Source organism: Urocitellus parryii, chromosome 12 (assembly GCF_045843805.1).
Source record: "Urocitellus parryii isolate mUroPar1 chromosome 12, mUroPar1.hap1, whole genome shotgun sequence".
Lineage (NCBI taxonomy): Eukaryota > Metazoa > Chordata > Mammalia > Rodentia > Sciuridae > Urocitellus > Urocitellus parryii.
In genome coordinates, this window is record NC_135542.1 from 10,895,039 (window position 1) to 10,915,251 (window position 20,213).

At 43.6% G+C, this 20,213-nt stretch overlaps 1 protein-coding gene across 1 annotated transcript in view; it reads left to right on the forward strand.

The window, feature by feature from the left end:
* Aff3 (ALF transcription elongation factor 3) overlaps positions 1 to 20,213 on the forward strand; it is a 407,982-nt gene that overhangs the window by 342,027 nt on the left and 45,742 nt on the right. The gene's annotated exons all lie outside the window — the stretch shown is intronic.

The window sequence follows — 20,213 nt, forward strand, 5'->3', positions numbered from 1 at the left end:
CATGAAATAGCAAATGAAACTCCCGTGACCAATTAAGAGACCAGGGAGGAAGGAAGACTCTCCATTTTAGGGTGTCAATGGCGCTTTTGACCTGCTGTTTGAACCAATGACACAACATTTCCTTTTTGCTTCGTTTCCTGTAAATGGCGCCACAGGTCCTGGTTCCAGGGCTGGGGAAGCTGGTCGTTGTGCTTATTTGGCATCAGGAAAGGCCTATCTTTGAAGGTTTTAAAATCTTCTTAAGGAGTGTTTCTTTAAAATCCATCTGTCACTTGGATATTCCAAGGCCCCAAATGCTTCATGCTCCTTGGCATTATCGGAGCCACACTGGCAGGTGTGCCTGCCTCCTGTCCTCTCTCCCTCCAGCCACCAAAAGTCTCCTGGGAGCTCCTTCAAAAGGTGACTACCTTGGTCTGATCAGAGAGTTGAACCACCACCCTCCCCCCAGGGAGCTGCTGGTCTGGCTCCCTGTTCCTCTGAGTCACCTGCCTCTTCCCCAGCATCCCCACCGTGGCCTGGCTCGTCCCCACCCTGGTGCACCCGGCCCTTCTGACCCTGCTGGGAGGCCTCCATCTAATGAGGCCAGGCTGGGCGGAGAGCTTTCTGGGCCTGTTCCACAATATGGCGATGCTTTTCCTTAGAGTGGGCAGTTCATTTCTGAGAGCAGGGTGGCTCCCATTCTCTGAGATGGCCCAGTTGGGAGTCACAGAACCCGGCCTTATTGGCATGATACGAAGAATACTAAAGCACATAAACCTGTCCTGACCGCACTCCACTTTATCTCAGCCCTGCTTCTTCCCACCACCTTCCCGCCTCTCTCCCTCTTAGCTGCCATAAACCACCTTTCTGTTTGCAGCACACCTTAAAGAAACAGAGGGAGGCCTGGCTTTACCGACCATTCCTTCCCTTGAATAAAAGACCCTCGTGGTAATTTCTGCCTGGCAGGTTGGGTCCACTCCCAGCTTCTGGGTGTGGGTGGCATTTCCAATCAGCAGCACCCTGCCCCCAGCGTCCCCTGGAGGGAATAGTGGTCGCAGGAGAAACCCCTGACAGTGTCCTCATTTTTCGTCCACTCCAGCAGCCGCTGCGCCCAAGTTGGGCTGGAGATCCCTAGTCCCGTGGCTTTTCTCAGAGCCCTGCTCCGTGGGATCTTACTTGAATTCTACCTGGGTTCTGTCCTCCGCCTCTGCGGGTTTGGCACTCACAGAGTCAACCAGCCTTGGATGGAAATATTCAGAAGAATAAACTTGTACCTGGGCTGAAGCTGTGTGGACCTCTTCCTTGTCCATATTCCCTAAATGATGCCGTTTAACAGAGCATTTACCTTGTCTTGGGTATCATGATTCATCTAGGGATGACTCAAAGTGTACAAGAGGATGTTACATGAAAATACAACAGCATTTTATATGAGGGACTTGGACGGTATGCATTTTGGTATTCACAGGGTCCCACAGGTATTGAGAATCTATTATATCATTTCAGCTCCATGGGATATAGGACAATAGTCACCTTTCATCTGTTCTCGTTCAGTTCCGGGCGTTGTCACCCATATATCCAAATAGAGGGGCTAATTGGTGCTGGGCTTTATAAATCAAAGTAAGGATCAAGAGTTCCACGCCTCGGCCTGAGGCTGCTTCAGCTTCCTCCACACACCTGTGAACCCCAGGGTCTCAATTCTCCCCTCTCCTGCCCCCTTTACCTGGAATTTACTCTCTTCTCAAGGAAGATTTAGAGAGAATCCCGACTTGGTATTTGGAGCTCAGTGGGTCCTACTGCCTCCAGAGACTCTCTCCTGAACCTGTAGCCTTCCTCCCCCTCCCTCTGGTCTCTTAAGGAGGACTAAGAATCAGATCACGGAATTTGGTACTTGTTATTCCCTATCCCCCCTCCCTCCCCTCTCTCTCTCTCTATATATATTTTTTTTAATAGGGGATTGAACCCCAGGGTGTTAACCACTGAGCCACATCCCCAGCCCTTTTTTTTTATACTTTATACAGAGACAGGGTCTCACTGGGTTGTTAAATGCTTTGCTAATTCTGCTGAGGCTGGCTTTGAACTCACAATCCTCCTGCCTCAGCCTCCAGATTACAGGTGTGCACTACCACACCTGGGCTCCCTCTCTTCTCTTGAGGACATGGGTTAACCCTATACCTCCTGACTCCACCCCTCTCAGAAGAGCCAGTAGAGAGAGTGCAGCCCAGCACAGTAAGGCAGGAAGATTCAGAAGTCACAGGAGCAAAAAAATCTTCTAGTCCTCCATGTAAAACGGCATCATGTTTTCATAACACCTATGCCCATCCTCCCGGGTGCTTTGAGTGATCTCTAGATTGCTTCTAACACCCAATAAAGGCTCTCTCAGATGTTGTGGCCCATAATAGGGAGTAATGACAAGGAAAGTGGGTGAATGTCCAGTACACACCCAATTGGTTTTTGTGAGTATTTCTGATCCGTGGTTGGTTGAATCCATGAATGCAGCACCCACAGGTACAGGGCTGACTCGTTCATGGTGGTGGGGCCATCTCTTAATTACCTGGACTCCTGGAGGTAGTGAGTTCAGAAGTTTGGCCTATGCTCAACTGTTACCCAGTACCAACATGTGCAAATTTAGGAAGAAAACTCAAGGTAGCATTTTACAGTCGGCTCAGGATTAAACAGGCGCCGTGAATCACCCACGACTAGGACTCCAGTGTTCTCTGGGCTTCTCTTGGAGTCCCCAATGTTCCCAAATTTGGGCCTGAATGGGAAAATGAAAAGAATTTAAAATGTATAATAACATGATTTCTAGTTAGAAATTCTGGTATTAGTTCTAGAGATAAGTAACTAAAATGAGGATCATTACATTTTATTGGTTTTTTAAATTATCTACTGGGGATTTTATTGAAGGCTCTTAGATGTGAGAGGGACCTTAGGAATCATCCAACTCAAACTCATCTTTTAACAGAGGAGGAGGTGAAATTATTAGCAAAGCCAGGTCTAGAGTCCAGGTGTGCAGCTACCTGGGCTGAATGACTCCTTCCTGGAATCTTCACTGGGATGGCCTGTCTGTCAAGCCAACCCTGTTGGTCATTGTCTTAGTCTGCGTCTGTTGCTGTAACAAAATCTCTGAGCCCAGGTACTTTATAAAAAATAAAAAAAGAGGTTGATTTGGCTCATGATTTTTGGTGACTGGAAAGTCCAACAGCATGGCGCCAGCATTGGGTGTGTGCCCCTCCCCAGCTGCATCCCAGCTGCTTGGTGGCCAGGCAGAGAAAGAAATTTTTGCAAGCAAAGAAACAAGAGACTGGAGAGGGGCCAGTCTTGGTTTTCTGTCACAACCCAGTCCCACAGTACCTAACCCAGTGCTTCGAGAATGACATTTGTCCCTCCCAAGCACAGGACCCTCATGATCTAATCACCCTCCACTAAGCCCCACCTCTAATGATCTTCCACCTCTCAACTTCGCCACGCTGGCAACCAAGCTGTCACACAGGAACCCTGGGGACGGGTTTGGCTGGTCCCATGTGTCTAGGTTCTCATTAATGGAGCTGTCTATATGAGAAGGACGTCTGTGACTGCCTGTCTGGTGGCACCTCTCACTCCCTCCCTTGTTCCGCCCACCCTGCCTTGAGTGAGCAGGTTCCTCAGGGGAGAACTGGACTGTGGGTTCCTCTCCAGTTCCAAGGAGTGACCATCCGTTAACGTCCCTCCCTGAGGCTTCTGACTTTGAGACAGCACGTCGTCCTTCCTGAGTTTTCACTTATTTGAGCTGTGGTTCCTCTTCCTGTCCCCAGACTCATCTATCAGGGATGCCCTGTTACAGAGCCTTTGAAAAGGCCTGTGAGCAGCACTCCCGGCAGAACGCCCGGGTGACACGGTGCACGACCGCCCTGCGAGTCCTTGCCTGGTTTATGACAGCTAACAAGATCACAGCTTGAGCTGCTCGGGCCGCAAGTCTGCATCTCAGACGCTGCGATTCGGTTTCCATAAAAACCTCTCTTGCTCATCACACCCGAGTCGTGTGCTCCTTGGTGAGATGCAAATTAAACACCGCAGGCTGCTCGTGTTCCGCAGCTTGTTGTATTTGCTTTAAACACAGGAGAGAGATGGAATTGGTTTGTTCAGAGGGAGCTGGAGTTAGGAGGAGGGTTTTCAGGAGCCAGACAAGGTTTTAGGAGCTGCCAAGTGATCCCTGTAGCTTTGCACTAACGCAATCAGGTTCATGGAAATCAGCGAGATTTCTGAGCTCGGGTTTGTGGTAAGGCCCATTTGCTGTGTGGTCTGGAAAGCCGCACCATGCTCCTGTCCTGCAGCAATGTCCACCTTACAGAAGGGACGTAGCTTTCCAGGGAAATTGGACTAGCTGGTCTCTCAGGTTCCTTCCTGAGCAAACATTTTACAATCCTTCGAAATGACTAGATGGACAATAGGAGTTGGGAACACAGGTGAGCAGTAGAGCCCTGGGTTCCATCCCTAGCACCAACCAAATAAAAATAAATTTAAAAAAATAAAAAGAATCCAGGTAAACCTGAGGAATTCCTACGCGGCTAGGCTACCATGTTGGAAGAAATGGTACAATTATTTTAAAATAAAGAATAACATTAACTACTTTTACTGAGCACTTGCTACGTGCGTGGTAGGCCTTGGCTAAGAACATTAAGAATATTTTCTCAATCAGCTCACTGAGCAACACTAGAAGTCAACATTTTTCTATTAGCCCTTTATGCCAAGGAGGCAACCAAGGCTCAGAGAGATAAACTAACTTCCCCAAGGCCACACAGCCAGCCTGCAGAGGAGGCAAAATGTCCATTCAGATCTATCTGATCCTAAACTTTATGCACCATCCTGCCTTACCTGGTAAAATTCTCTAAATGCACCTGACTCGGGCCAGAAAAACTGACAATTTACCCCGCTTGTTGAAAAGTGCTTTAGTCAGCTGTGGCTATAAGACCTGACAAGCACAGCTTAGAGGAGGAAGTTTATTTTGGCTCGCGGTTTCGGAGGTTCAGTCCATGGCCAGCTAACTCCATAGCACTGAGCCTGAGGTGAGACTGAACATGAAGGAGGAAGGGCCTGGCGGAGGAGAGCAGCTCAGGACATGGCCACCAGGAAGCAGAGAGAGCTTTGCTCACCAAGGACAAATAAATCCCCAAAGGCACACCCCAGTTACCCCCTGGTCTAGTCCATATCAGTGAGTTAACCTACTGATTTGGTGACACCTCTCGTACTCGACCCATTTCACCTGTGAACGCATTGTCTCACACGTGAGCTTTCTGGAGACCCCTCATATCTAAACCATAACAAAAGTGTCACTCCTCCGAGAACACAGGTTAGCTGCAGGAGCCCAGGATGCGGTGTGCAGCCCCAAGTAGGCCGTGGGACCACTCTGCTCTGCCGTCTGTGAGGCAGACATAACTGGACCTGCACTTCCTCCTTCATAAGCTTCTTGTGAAATTAATGGAAGGAGTTTGAAAATGCTTTGAAAAAAAATTTAAAGAACCATATAAATTTAAGCATCCATTGCTGTTAAAGGTCATCAAAGGACAAATGACACAAGAAAACATAATGGGCGGATGGTGTGGTCTGTGAGTTACAGCTCAATGAAGCTGTTTTGTAAAATGTAGTCAAGGATCTCTGTTCCAGTGCCTAAGTCTTTGATCCACTTTGAGTTGATTTTTGTGCAGGGCGAGAGATAGAGGTTTAATATCATTTTGCTACATATGGAGTTTCAGTTTTGCCAGCACCATTTGTTGAATAAGCTATCTTCTCCCCAGTGAATGATTTTGGCACCTTTGTCTAGTATGAGATAACCGTATTTATGTGGGTTTATTTGTGTCCTCCATTCTGTACCATTGGTCTACAAGTCTATGTTAGGGCCAGTACCATGCCATTTTTGTTACTATAGCTCTGTAGTATAGTTTAAGGTCTGGTATTGTAATGCATCCTGCTTCACTTATCTTGCTAAGGATTGCTTTAGCTTTTCTGGGTCTTTTATTTTTCCAAATAAATTTCATGATTGCTTTTTCTATTTCTATGAAAAATGTCATTGGGATTTTAAGAGGAATTGAATTAAATCTGTATAACATTTTTGGTAGTGTGGCCATTTTGACAATATTAATTCTGCCTCTCCAGGAGCATGGGAGATCTTTCCATCTTCTGAGGTTTTCTTCAATTTCTTTCTTTAGTGTTCAGTAGTTTTCATTGTATAGGTCTTTCACCTCTTTTGTTAGATTAATTCCCAGGTTGTTTTTGTTTGTTTGTTTGTTTGTTTTGAGGCTATTGTGAATGGGGTAGTTTTCCTAATTTCTCTTTCAGTGGATTCATTGCTGATGTATAGGAATGCATTTGATTTATGGGTGTTGATTTTATATCCTGCTACTTTGCTGAATTCATTTATTAGTTCTAGAAGTTTTCTGGTGGAATTTTTTGGATCTTCTAGGTATAGAATCATGCCATCAGCAAATAGTGATAGTTTGAGTTCTTCTTTACTTATTTGTATCCCTTTAATTTCTTTTTTCTTTCTTTCTTTTTTTTTTTTTTTTTTTTTGTCTAATTGCTCTGGCTAGAGTTTCAAGGATGATGTTGAATAGAAGTGGTGAAAGAGGACATACTTATCTTGTTCCAGTTTTTAGAAGGAATGCTTTCAATTTTTCTCCAGTTAGAATGATGCTGGTCTTGGGTTTAGCGTATATAGCTTTTATAATATTGAAGTATGTTCCTACTATCCCTAGTTTTTCTGGTGTTTTGAACATGAAGGTGTGCTGTATTTTGTCAGATGCTTTTTCTGTATCAATTGAGTTGATCATATGATTCTTGGTTTTAAATCTATTAATATGATGAATTACACTCATTGATTACTATACATTGAACCAACTCTGGATCCCTGGAATGAACCCCACTTGGCCATGGGGCACTATCTTTTTAATATGTGTTTGTATGCAACTTGCCAGAATTTATTGAGAATTTTGTGTCTAGGGATATTGGTCTGAAGTTTTCTTTCCTTGATGTGTCTTTGTCTGATTTTGGTATCAGGATGATATTAACTTCATAGAAAGGAATACTTTAAGGAGTTTTGGTGTTGATTCTTTTTTGAGAGTCTTGTAGAACTCGGCTGAGAATCCATCTGGTCCTGGGCTTTTCTTGGTTGGTAGGCTTTTGATGGCGTTTTCTATTTCATTACTTGGAATTGATGTGTTTAAATCATGTATGACCTCCCATTCAGTTTGATTAGGGTCATATGTCTCTAGAAATTGGTTGATGTCTTTAATATTTTCTATTTTATTGGAGTATAAATTTTCAAAATAGTTTCTAATTATCTTCTGTATTTCAGATGTGTCCATTTTGATATTTCCTTCCTTATCTTGTTTTTTAGTAATTTGAGTCTTCTCCATTTTTCTCTTAGTTAGCATGGCCATGGGTTTACCTATTTTATTTTTTTCAAAGAACCAACTTTTTTTGTCAATTTTTTCAATTGTTTCTTTTGTTTCGATTTCATTGATTTCAGCTCTGATTTTAATTATTCTTGTCTTCTACTGCTTTTGGTGTTGATTTCTTCTTCTTTTTTTTAGGGCTTTAGGATGTAGTGTTAGGTCATTTATTTGTTGATTTTTTATTCTTTTAATGAATGCACTCAATGAAATAAACTTTCCTCTTAGTACTGCCTTCATAGTGTCCCAGAGATTTTGATATGTTGTATCAGTGTTCACATTTACCTCTAAGAATTTTTTTTATTTCATCCTTGATTTCTTCTACTATCCATTCATCATTCAATAGTGTATTATTTAGTCTCCATTTGTTGCAGTAGCTTGTATTTTTTATTTTATTTTGATTTCTAACTTCATTCCATTGTGATCTGATAGAATGCTGGGTATTATCTCTGGTTTTTGTATTTCTAAGAGTTGTTTTGTGGCATAAGATATGATCTATTTTAGAGAAGGAGCAATGTGCTCCTGAGAAGAAAGTATATTTGCTTGTTGATGGTTGAAATATTCTCTATATGTCTGTTAAGTCTAAATTATTGATTTTATTATTTAGTTCTATAGTTTCCTTATGTAGTTTTTATTTGGAAGATCTGTCTAGTAGTGAGAGAGGTGTGTTCAAGTCACCCAGTACTATTATATTGTGGTCTGTTTGACTCTTGAAATTGAGAAGGGTTTGTTCCAATCTTCACTGTGTTGGCCTAGGATCTAACTTCCTTAACAAGACTCCTAAAGCACAAGAAGTAAAATCAAGAATCAATAAATGGGATGGGTTAAAATTAAAAAGCTGCATCTCAGCATGAAGAGAGAGCCTATAGATTGGGAGAATATCTTTACCACATGCACCTCTGATAAAGCATTAATCTCTAAGATATATCAAGAACTCAAAAAACTTAACCCCCAAAAAACAAATAACCCAATCAATAAATGGGCTAAGGAACTGAACAGACACTTCACAGAAGAAATACAATCGATCAACAAATATATGAAAAAGTGTTCAACATCATTAGAGAAATGCAAATCAAAACTACTCTAAGATTTCATCTCAATCCTGTCAGAATGGCAATCATCAAGAATATAGGCAACAACAAATGTTGGCGAGGATGTGGGGAGAAAGGTACACTCAGACATTGCTGGTGGGACTGCAAATTGGTGCAACCGCTATGGAAAGCAGTGTGGAGACTCCTCAGAAAACTTGAAATGGAACCACCATTTGACCCAGCAATCCCACTCCTTGGTTTATACCCAAAGGACTTAAAAATCATCATACTACAGTAATGCAGCCATGTCAATGTTTATAGCAGCTCAATTCACAATAGCTAAACTATGGAACCAACCTAGATATTCCTCAGTAGATGAATGGATAAAGCAAATGTGGTATATATACTCAATGGAATATTATTAAGCTTTTAGGAAGAGTGAAATTATGGCATTCATCATTAAATGGATGCAGTTGGAGAATATCATGCTAAGCGAAAAAAGCCAATCCCACAAAACCAAAGGCCGAATGTTTTCTCTAATATGCTGATGCTAATTCACAATAAGGTGGGGGGCACTTGGGAAGAGTAGCGTTACCTTAGATTAGGTAGAGGGAAGTGATGGGAGGGGAGGGAAGGGATGTGGGGATAAGGAAGAAGTAGAATGAAACAGACATTATTACTGTATGTATATATGTAACTACATGACCAATATGATCCTGCAATGTGTACACTCAGAAAAATGAGAAATTATATTCCATCTATGTATGATATATCAAAGTGCATAAATGCATTCTTCTGTCATGTATAACTAATCAAAACAAATTAAACATTAATAAAAATATTAAGATACTGAATGGATATTTGAGTACTATCAAAAAATATATAGTCAAGGAGCCTGGTTAAGTTTTTACTACCCTATGGATTATAGAGTTCCCATGAGAGCAGTAGTTTCTATCTCAGGAACAGAAAATGCACATAAATAAGTTTAAGAACTCAATAAATAAGTCATGAGTGGCAGCGTATCAACTGGATCATGGCTTTAAAACACTCTGGTTGCTTCAGGACACAAGAGGGGGTCTTCCCTGTAGAACCTCTTTCCTGAGGACCTTTGGACTGAAGCACAGGACTGGTGGTGTGCAGGAGGTCTTGCAGATGTGATTTCTCCCCTAAGAGCAGAGCTGGGGTCTCAGTGTGGAGCAGAGTTTAGAGAGAAGCCCATCACTGGGGCCCCGGACCTCAGTCATTGGTTGTAGACCACACAGCTGAAAAGCAGTCAAGCAGGGACGTTCCCTGCCACATCGCAGCTGTAAAGTGAGGGACAGGCATGGGGAGGAAGTCAGAGGCCTGCGTGTGTCCCAGGAGTAGATCAAATGAAGCACTGCTCAGGTGGTTCATGAGAGCACCCAGCCGTGGTGGGCAGCTGGAGTGTGAGCACACCGTGGCCATGGGTGGTCTTCCTGCCTCCCACCAGCCAGAACAGCCTCTGGAGGCCAGGGCCCTCCATGCCAGCACCCTGGCTCCCCACACTCCAACCCAGTGGCGTCACCTCCATCTGTGTTCTCAGCTCCCTCGGCCAGGGGAGGTGCTGTCCTCGCAGAACTCTCCGGATTTCTGACAAATGGGCCCAGATGGCTCCACAGCTCCTGTCCCCACTACCAGGAGAAGGCTATTGGGTTTCCCACTCTGGGGGGCTTTTCATCTCAGTGTCATCCATGGCACCACCCACTAAGGGAGGCACTTTGTGTCACCAAAAGATGGATGCTCAGAAGGTGCCCGGGACAAGAGGGGAACACAGCCACAGGTTGGCCTTTCCTGGCTGTGCTGGGCAGAGGTGACCTGGCCAAACCAACTGAGGGCTTTCTGAATGGCAGACTGCAGGGGGATAGAGGCCCAGCATCCTCCACGGCCCTCGCCCATCACCTCTCCCAGCTTACGTCATGTCTGTGACACCAACAAGCCGTGGAGCTTCCTCTACGACGAACCCCCGCCCCCCAAGACATCCATCTGAAGGCAGGACCAGAGGGCTCCAGCCCATTCAGAGATTTTGGTTCTGAGATGAAGACTGTTCTCTGATAGTCCTTGATTATTAATACTATATTAGAAACAGAAAAAGGATCAAAAAGCCCAGAGATGTGTGGGGAGCCAATGCATGAACAGTCTTGCATTTTTCCTTAATTTGTGAGACAACTTTCTCCTCGGTTGGGCCACATCCCCAAGGGCTTATTGTAATTTGGACATGAACTCCTCATTCCCTGATAGGACAACATAAATGGTCCAGTGGGCTGAGCAGGAGGACCTCTGGACTCCAGTTTGTAACAGAAAGAATTCCAGATACTGTGATGGCATCCGCAGGGAAAAGAGACCTCACTTGGGTCCAACCTGTTGGACCTCCCGTATTACTGCACCACCTGCCTGGCCCCCTGGCCTTTCCCGTGACACCTTCTAGGAGCGCCGAGGCCCCCTACAGGATGGAGCCACTGACTTCTGAAACTTTCACAGATGCTAAGCCATATCCCTTTCTGTTTATTTTTGAACCTCACTGTAATGTCATCTTCTAGTGAAAGGCAATCTAAATCCCTATTTGAACAGAGAAGGGTTTGAAAATTACCACCACCACCTGGTGAGAAAATAAAGGAAATAAAAACTCAGCCTAATAAGGATGATGATCTGCAGGCATCGCTATATTCAGAGGCAAAATGATAGCCCCAGTGCTTGTGTTAGTTACAACAGTAGCTGAAACAAGTCTTCAACTCAAGAAGTTTGTACAAGTATTACAAAACAATCTGGAAAATGGACAAATACCAATGAATAAATTGTAAAAAGAGTTGCCATCCTAAAAGGCTCTAGGATTAGGTTTTACTGGTGATAAGTTCTTTTAAGTTTTCTATAAATAGTCAATTCTTATACCAAACTTTTCCAGAACACCATGAAAAGGTAAAACACTATCCAGTGTGTTCTTTTAAGCTCAAAGCACCATGATACAAAACCTGTCAAAAAGCCCTGTCTGCCGGTGACACATACCTGTAATCCCAGCAGCTTGGGAGGCTAAGGCAGGAGGATCATGAGTTCAAAGTCAGCCTCAGCAACTTAGCAAGGACCTAAGAAAGTCAGTGAGACACTCTATTTCTAAAGAAAATATAGAAAAGGGATGGGGATGTGGCTCAGTGGTTAAGTGCCCTAGAGTTCAATCTCTGGTACCAAAAAAACAAAAAAACCAAACCTCTCCAAAAAGTAAAATATGTAAGTATATATCAAGACCATCCCAAACTCCTTAAGAAAATACTAGCAAGCTAAATTTGATAAGACAGTGGTAGAGTCAGCTTCCAGAATCAAGTGGACTTGGAGAGGGGACCATATACCCTATTAGTGAAAGCAACAAAAACACAGAAGTCTAAAAACTATTTAATTCTCATAATTCCATCATCCAAAATATCCACAGTTGGGCTGGGGATGTGGCTCAAGCGGTAGCACGCTTGCCTGGCATGCGCGGGGCACTGGGTTCTATCCTCAACACCACATAAAAATAAAAAATAAAGATATATTAAAAAAATTCACAGTCGACACATGAGGGTATAGCATTCCAGTGTCTTTTTTTTTTTCTTCATGCATATATTTTTACATAATTGCAATCATTCTGCTTTGCAGCCAACAGACTGACAAGGAAAGACCCCACTCACACATACCCTGTGCGTTCAGATCAGGTCAACTTATTTAGCAAAGGACATAGAAACACAGCTGAGGCAAAGACAGGTGTACCAGCACAGGTGCCTGTGGGGGGCTCTGACCCAATCCCAAGCAAAACCCAGAGTCAGCAAAGTCCTATCCTCTCCCAGGGAACAAGCGTCCTCAAGACTTGGGAATTCCCATGGGCTGGAGATGTGGCTCAGCGGTAGCGCGCTCGCCTGGCATGCGTGCGACCCGGGTTCGATCCTCAGCACCACATACCAACAAAGATGTTGTGTCCGCGGAGAACTAAAAAATAAGTGTTAAAAAAAATTCTCTCTCTCTCTCTCTCTCTCCTCTCTCACTCTCTCTTTAAAAAAAAAAAAAAAAAAAAAAAAAAAGACTTGGGAATTCCCGACAGATTCCTCTGTTTGCAGCTAGCTGACATCCGGGAAAGCTCATTTCCTCACAAGCATGCTGAGATAATTTTTCACTCTGAACATAACATTTAACGCATCCACTTTTCCGTCCTTAATCGTCGTGCAACCTCATTTCCTCTGAGTGGTTTTGCTCATCAAGCTACATGCATCCTTAGTGGCGTGTCCTTCTCAGCCTTGATACGCACCCTTTTAAAATCTGAGCTTGCTTCCTATCGTAAGAAGTTTTTAAATGAATGCATGAACGCTGACTTTGACCCTGTGATAAAACAGGCACGATGGCAGAGGCTTGGGTTGTGGTTTCCCTCATCCGTTGTGATAGAGTCCACCAGAGCTGGAGGCTGGAATGATTGGCAGATTTCTTTCCCCTTGCTAAGTGCCAAGTGGGTGGTTCCTGTTCTGGAACGAATTGGAGATGTGCTCCTCTCTGTTCCCCTTACTGAGGACAGCTACAATCTGTGGCCATTACGTGTCAAACAAGCACGAGAGTACAGAAAAGTGGGGAGGAGACAGGCAGTTCGGGACTTTAGGCCGGAGGAAAAACGTGTGGCGAGTTTCTAGGTTTTTCTGTTCGCCTCAAAGAGCTTCAAGTAGATGCGAGGTAAGCCAGAGATCTGGCAACCAAATCCAGCTTTCTCTAGCCCAAGGACTGGGAAATCAGTTATCTTCGCAGGAAAATTAAAAAAGAACTTTAAGTAATTATACTCCATGCCAGAAAAACACCACAGAAAAATGGAGAGGCCCCAGCCCATCAGCAAAGGCCAAGTGGGGTCCAGACTCCCACCTCTGCACAGTTGTGAGGAGACACCCCACCACTACCACCTGCTGCCGGCATGGTACCAGTGGGGGCCTAATAAAACAGGCAACAGTCTCGGTTTTTTAAGTCCAAAGTCTTGTAATCCCCAAAATGTTCTAAATACAACAGAAGTCACTCATCCTACCAAGAACCTGGAAAATCTCAATTTGAATGAGAAAGGACAGCTGTCGATGATGCCAACACTGGAAAGACACAGATGTTAGAATTATCTGATGTGGAGTTTGAAGCAGTCACCGCGGAATGCTCCAGTAAGCCATCAAGAATGCGCATAAAACAAAGGAAAAACAGTCTCAGTGAAGCAGTAGATGGTATCAAGAAGAGCCATTTTAGAACTAAAAAATCCAGTCACTGAAATTTTAAAGCTTCAGTGGATGAGTTTAACAGCAGAATGAGAAGACAGAGTTAAGACTCAATAGCCCGTGGCCCAAATGAACCTCAGAGAAAAAACAGACAGGGGAGGGAGGAAGGGGAGAGGACAGAGCCTCAGGGACCTGCAGGATGACGAGACCTGATGTCTGTGTGATCCGAGTCTCAGAAGAAGAGGAGAAAGAGCATGGGGCTGCAAAAAATCATTCAGAAAGTTTCCAGTGGGACCCTGAGTGAAAAACTTGCAGAAGTTTTCAAACACATGAAGGTCTAGATTCACAAAAAGCTAGATGAACCCCAAACAAGATACATCTGGAGAGATCCATGCCAAGATTTATCGCAGTCAAACTTCTGAAAATAAAAGCCAATACAAAGCCGTGGGGCTGAGGTTGTAGCTCTGGGCTAGAGCAGCGGCCCACCATGTGTGAGGTCCTGGGTTCTAGATGTGGAAGAAATACTTAAGATGATTAGGGAAGTAAGTTTTCTGTACTCCACCCAAATTAGTAGAATGGAAACCCCACTATATTGTGATAAATTATACATATAATATCTGAAGAAAAGCTAAAAATCTATTCAGAGAGATAAATTCAAAAACACTGTAAGTAGACTCAAAATAGAATTCTAAAATATGTTCAAGCAACAGGAAGGAAGAAAAAAACAAAAGAGGAGGATTAAAGAGATAAGCAAAAAATAAACTGTCAACCTGGTGTTGTGGCACACACCCGTAATCCCAGCTATTTGGGAGACTGAGACAGGTAGATCACAGGTTCAAGGCCAGCCTGGGGAAGATGGTGAGCCCCAAGTCTCAAAATTAATTAATTAAATGTCATACTTACATTCTGAATATATCAGTAGTTACATTAAATGTAAAAGGCCTAAATTTGTTAATTAAAAGATATTTTGGCAAAGGAGATGAAGAACATGTGATCCAACTATATTTTGCCTATATGATCAATTCATATATAACAATCCAGGTAGGTTGAAAGCAAATGGACAGAAAAGAAATACAATAAAAACATTAGTCAGAAGAAAGCATGATGTAACTGGGAGTTATTGTAGTAAGTGAAATAAGCCAGGTACAGAAAGACAGTGCACAATCTCAACCATGGAATATAAGAAAGTTAATCTCATAGAAGTTCATAGTCTAATGATTACCAGAAGCTGGGGGCATAGCAGGAAAGAGAATGGGGAAAGGTTGAACAATGGGTAACAAATTAGAGGTAAAAGGTAAAAGTTCTGGTGTGCTGTTATGCCATAGGATGACCATGGATGAAGACATGTACTCAATGTTTTATTAAAGCCATCGGGAAGAATTTTAAATGTTTTCACCGTAAGGAAATGATAATTGTTTGAGGATACAGGTATGTTCACCCTGATTGGAACATTACACAACAGATACATATATAGAAACATCACATGGTACCCCATCAATATGTACAAGTTCTATGTATCAGTTAAATTTTTAAAAAATTTAAAAGAAATATCAAAGTAAAAAAAAAAAAAGGAAAGAAAGGAATGACCAAATTAGTATCAGATAAAGTCAATTTAGGAGCAGAGAAAATTGCCGGGGACTGAGCAGGACATTACATATTTCTAAATGACATAAATCCCCCAGGAAAACATAGGACCACAAGGTGAGCACACCTCTTCTGTCCCATGCTCTGACGACCATGTCCTCTGCCACAGCAAGGACAACTGACCACAGGCTGAAACCATGAGCCAAAATAAGTCCTTTACCCCTTAAGTTGATTATCTCTGGTTTTTTGTCACAGTGACAGAAAGCTGATGAGCATACATTGTAATTTGGGACCTTATCTGGAAAATCAAAATAGTTTATAAAATTGAGCTCATTCTCACATGGCAAACTGATACAGGCATGGAGGAGAAGTGTTAGACACAAAAGGACCCTCCAGTTCAGCAGTGTCCCCACTGGGCAGCTAAAGATCCACTGTCATTTATCATCATCAAATGTTAACCATTTATATTTTTGATATCTGGACCCCTCATTCATTTCTGTAACTTGCCTGGCCCCAGCAGGTGTTCCATTCTCAACCTGTTGTATAGGTGGGAGCTTTCTAAAGTTAGCTGCTGTTTTATGAAATCCTATACATACCTACAACAACAGAAAAAAAAAATACATGTGTGTATATATGAATTCTTTGGGGCCCCTTCATAGTATATATACCGAAATCTATTGATTTACATGCTATCTTAAGAGTCCTGTTATTTCAATCAACATTTATTGAGAATCTATTTAAACCAAACTCTCTACTAGCTGGAGATACATTGCATGGACAGATCAGATGATTCCTCTCCTTCTGGGCTATCCTAACAAAATGAGAAATGTGCTAGAGGAACTCAAAGGGAAAAAATGGGTATTTGAAAACATTTAACAGAATGTATTATCATGGGCTCAGGATGTGGCTCAAGTGGTAGCGCACTCGCCTGGCATGCATGAGGCACTGGGTTCAATCCTCAGCACCACATAAAAAAAAAATAAAATAAAGATTAAAAAAAAGAATATGGAAAGATCTCCCATTTAAAAAAAAAGAATATATTATCATTGCACTTTGTTCCTGGAGAGCATGTAGGAGGTAACAACAGCCAAAAGAAGAAAGGGAGAAAGGACTTTCTAACACAAAAAAATAGCATGTATGAAGCCCCCAGTTCTAAAAGAGGTAAGCTGTCAATATCATGGAAAATATATTATGACCAAGAGTCAGGATGGACCCATAGAGGTGAAGCTGGAGAGCTGATTGAAACCAGACCGTGAAGAGCTTCAAAAGCCACGTTTATGGAGAAACTGGTCCTGGAGTGACAGCAGAACATGCAGCACATGCATATAGAACTGAAGCAAAGTTTCTCTGCATCTGATGGCAGATGGGGTCTGGGTAAGTTGCAGGCCTTTCCAGTCAAGAAAGCCTGTATCAGGGTGAGCAGCCAGTCAAGACAGGGAATGCCTGCCCGTGTCCGCTCTGAGGGTCATAGCCTACAAAACCTGATTCTCCTCACTACCATGGAGTAGCATATTGCAGCTCTCAATGGTGGCCATGCCCTCCAGTGCTGCAGCAGAGCCAAGAACAGACACAAAATCCTGCAGGATGAGAGGGGACCCAGCAGAAGTTTGCCTCTTGGTTGTGCTTGTCTAGGAGTTTATATAACCACCGGGTCAACACTACTGGTCCAGATTGAGACTAATCAGGTTTTGGAAAAGTGCCAACACTGTTGGTCCAACTTTATGCTGATCAGATCTTGGATAGTATTAATGCTATCGTTAGCCCTCAAGTAATTTTCCTGCCATCTCCATTCAGGTTTGCCCCCACTTGTGTCTTCTCGTCATTGATCAGGCTCACCCTGGCTCACCTGGACCCTAGCTCTGGGCCACAGTCCCCCCGCCCAGCATGGCAGGATCCACCCAGCGGTAGCCCAAATTCCCTGTGCGCTCCAGCCCACCCAGGCTGCCACTCTGGGACAAAGGCTTGGATTCAGAACCAACTATCAGTTTTGCTTTATGGAAGATAATCTATCCACAGCGAACCTCCTCAAGCCAACTTTTATCATTTTTACTTCTCTTACTACAGTCAAGGTCTGAGATCACCTGATATCAGTAGAGATGGGGCACTGTGGCCAGGGAGCTGATGATGGTTGGTAAATCGAGCATTCGTTGAGTTCTTACAGTGAGAAGGAGCTGAATCTTACTCTTCAATGGAGTCTGTGGAACGCAGGTGCTAAGCTGGGCAGCTCAGCCATCCACATGCTGGATTAGGTAGAGAGCGCCTCTCTAAGTCACTTGTCAGTCAAAAGCTTGTGGATACGTATCCAAAGGCCCCACAGTACGTCTGGCAAATGGGCGCACCCTCCCCTGTGAGACCCAGGATTTGTCATTTTGGTTCCAGATCTTTTCTTTTATGGTCTGTAAGAGAAATCCGAGCCCAGGCCAGATTCTGAGAAGAACGCGTTATTGCAGCCAAAGGAAGAAAAATGACAAGCACATGGCAGAGAAGAAAAGCTGGACCCGTCTCAAAGGTATACTTCAGCCCTGGCCACTCACAAAGCCAGCAGAGAACAGTCCATGAAATAAAAATGCATAAAGTAAACAAACTGTCCTCCATGGAACCACGCTTAAATTATAGCAGATGAAATTTAGAGTTCAATTTAAAAAATATATTCTCTGAAAGGAAAAAAAAAAGTGTTCAAACTGAAAGAGTGTAAGAGGTGCCTTTTTGAAAGGCGAGGACTCCTTTTTAAAGACTCACTAGCTCCGTGGTAGATTTTTTTTTTCTCTTTGTTTTTTCAATCAGTAATCACATGTGACTGTCTATCACAGGACAAGCACTGTGCTAAGCTTTGGTGACACAAAGACTTTTATTCTGTGACCTCGGGGACATTCTCCAATGTCTCCAGAGTCAGTGGCACCATGTTCAGGCACTTGGTCCAGGAGGTTGGCGGGAAGTATCCTAAAAATCATTCAAAGTGGTGTCCTCGTGTCAACCAGGCTGTGTCATCATTTCAGGAGACGTCCTGCTCCTTTTTTTGAAGTGTCTCCGGTTTGTAAGCGTGACAGCCAGTTGGCAGGCTAGCATTTTCAGTTTGTAATTTTCAACACACAAAGCCTCGTTTTAGTTCTAACCTGCAGGGATGACCATCCTGGCCTCCTCGTCCTTCTCCTGCCTCACTGCCGCAGCTGCCCCAGCAGAGAGCAAGCATCTGCGTGCACTCAGGGCAACAGCAGGCATGATGCTGTGGCCAGGATGACCAGCTGTCCCCGGGGACCCATGCTAGACCAGCTAGCAGAGGTGCCTTTGTGGACATGGGGATAGAGGGGCGGATCTCCTGATCTCTGGACTGGCCAGCAGGGTTCTTCCCACATACAGAATCCTACAGCCAGTTTTGAACAAATGTATATTGCTTTTGCACCACAGTAAAGTTGGAAAATCTTTTGTGAAGCACTCATCATAAATCAGGGACTGACTCTATTCAATCCTGATCCCAGAGGCATCGTGAGCCTCTCAACCCTTAGAATCAAAGCATGAGGGAAAATCTGAATTCTTGGCTCATTCCGTTGTTTTAAAAACAAATAATAGCTATGCCAGTAAAACTGTCATTTTCAGTCAGTTTCCCAATTTAAGGAAGAAAAACAAGGAGTATAAAGCTTTTTCTGCCAATCTAACTCAGATGGGAGAATCTGTCTCCTCGGGCTGGTGTGTCTGATCACTAAGGACAGCAACCATGAACGTGGTAGCTGTTTTTATGGATATTCTCCCAGAAATTACAATGCTGCTTTTCACTAGACACCCATTCGCTCCATGGTGGAAGCCACAAGGAACCCCTGCACGTGGCACCTCTGGTGCACACAAAGCCCAGGCACACACACAGCGAGCTTCACAAGTTTTCTTGCTGTGTGAATCCAAACAGGTAGAACCTACAGATCAAGGCCATTGAGCATCATTTATAAAAACCAACCAAAACGTTCTTTGTTCCTCTTAATGTCCTGGTCTTCAGCAGATGTCATCCCAGAGTGTGGCAGGGAGACAAATCGCTTCCTTCCATATTTGTCCCCACCATCCTTTTCACCAGGAAGTCTTTGGGCCATGTGTTATTTTGCTTTTCTTGGTATTTTTATGTTTTCCTCTCAGTGTTTTGTGGGCCTACCAACAAACCATTAATGAGGATCCCAGATGTTCACGTTTGGCCAGAATCCAGTGTTTTGTTTAGTGTCTAATTCCATTGATAGTAGCCATCTCCATTCACTCCGCCAACAGGAAGACAGATTTTTTCATTCATATAAAAAAAGGAAGAAACGGTGCAATCCCTTGAGTACGAACTACCCCCTTCCCTCCTCTGCCTCAAGATCCTGGATTCCTCCCGCAATATCAGACACAAACAGTAGGCTGGTAAAGAAGTCCCTGCCGCTCAGGCAGGGCATGAGCCTATGGTCTGATCAAGAATTTGGGAGACAGTGGGTATGATCTCACATTAGTGGGAAGAAATGAACATCTCCAAGGTTTTCCCCTAACCCTGCAGTTCAAAAAGCTGCTTTTATTATCAGCTTTCCTACGAGATCATTTCTTGTCTGGTGGTTTATATAGAGAAGAAAAGGCTCCAGTGAGGATTGCCCACCTCCACCTCCCCAACCCCACACCCAGGATTTATGAGAGTCTGTCCTTGGGCTGAGCATCTGTCAGAGATTTAAGGGATGGGTGAGAAGGGCCCTTTCCGTTCTCCAGGCTGCTTTGCACTTGAAGCTTTAAACCCTCATGAACTGCCTGCCCCCCTCCGCCCCCGCCTCACTACGTCCTGCCCTAAGGATGCAGTGGTCACAGTGGGAAGCAGAAGGCAGATTTTTTTGCTGACTCAGCATGAAAAAAGTAACCCACATTTTCTGGGTTTAGAGCTTAACATCGAAAGAACACATTCAGGTGTGTTTCAGTTCAGTTAATAAAAGAAGGTGGAAGATGTTGAATATTATGTAAGTACTGAAATTTTCTTAGATTTG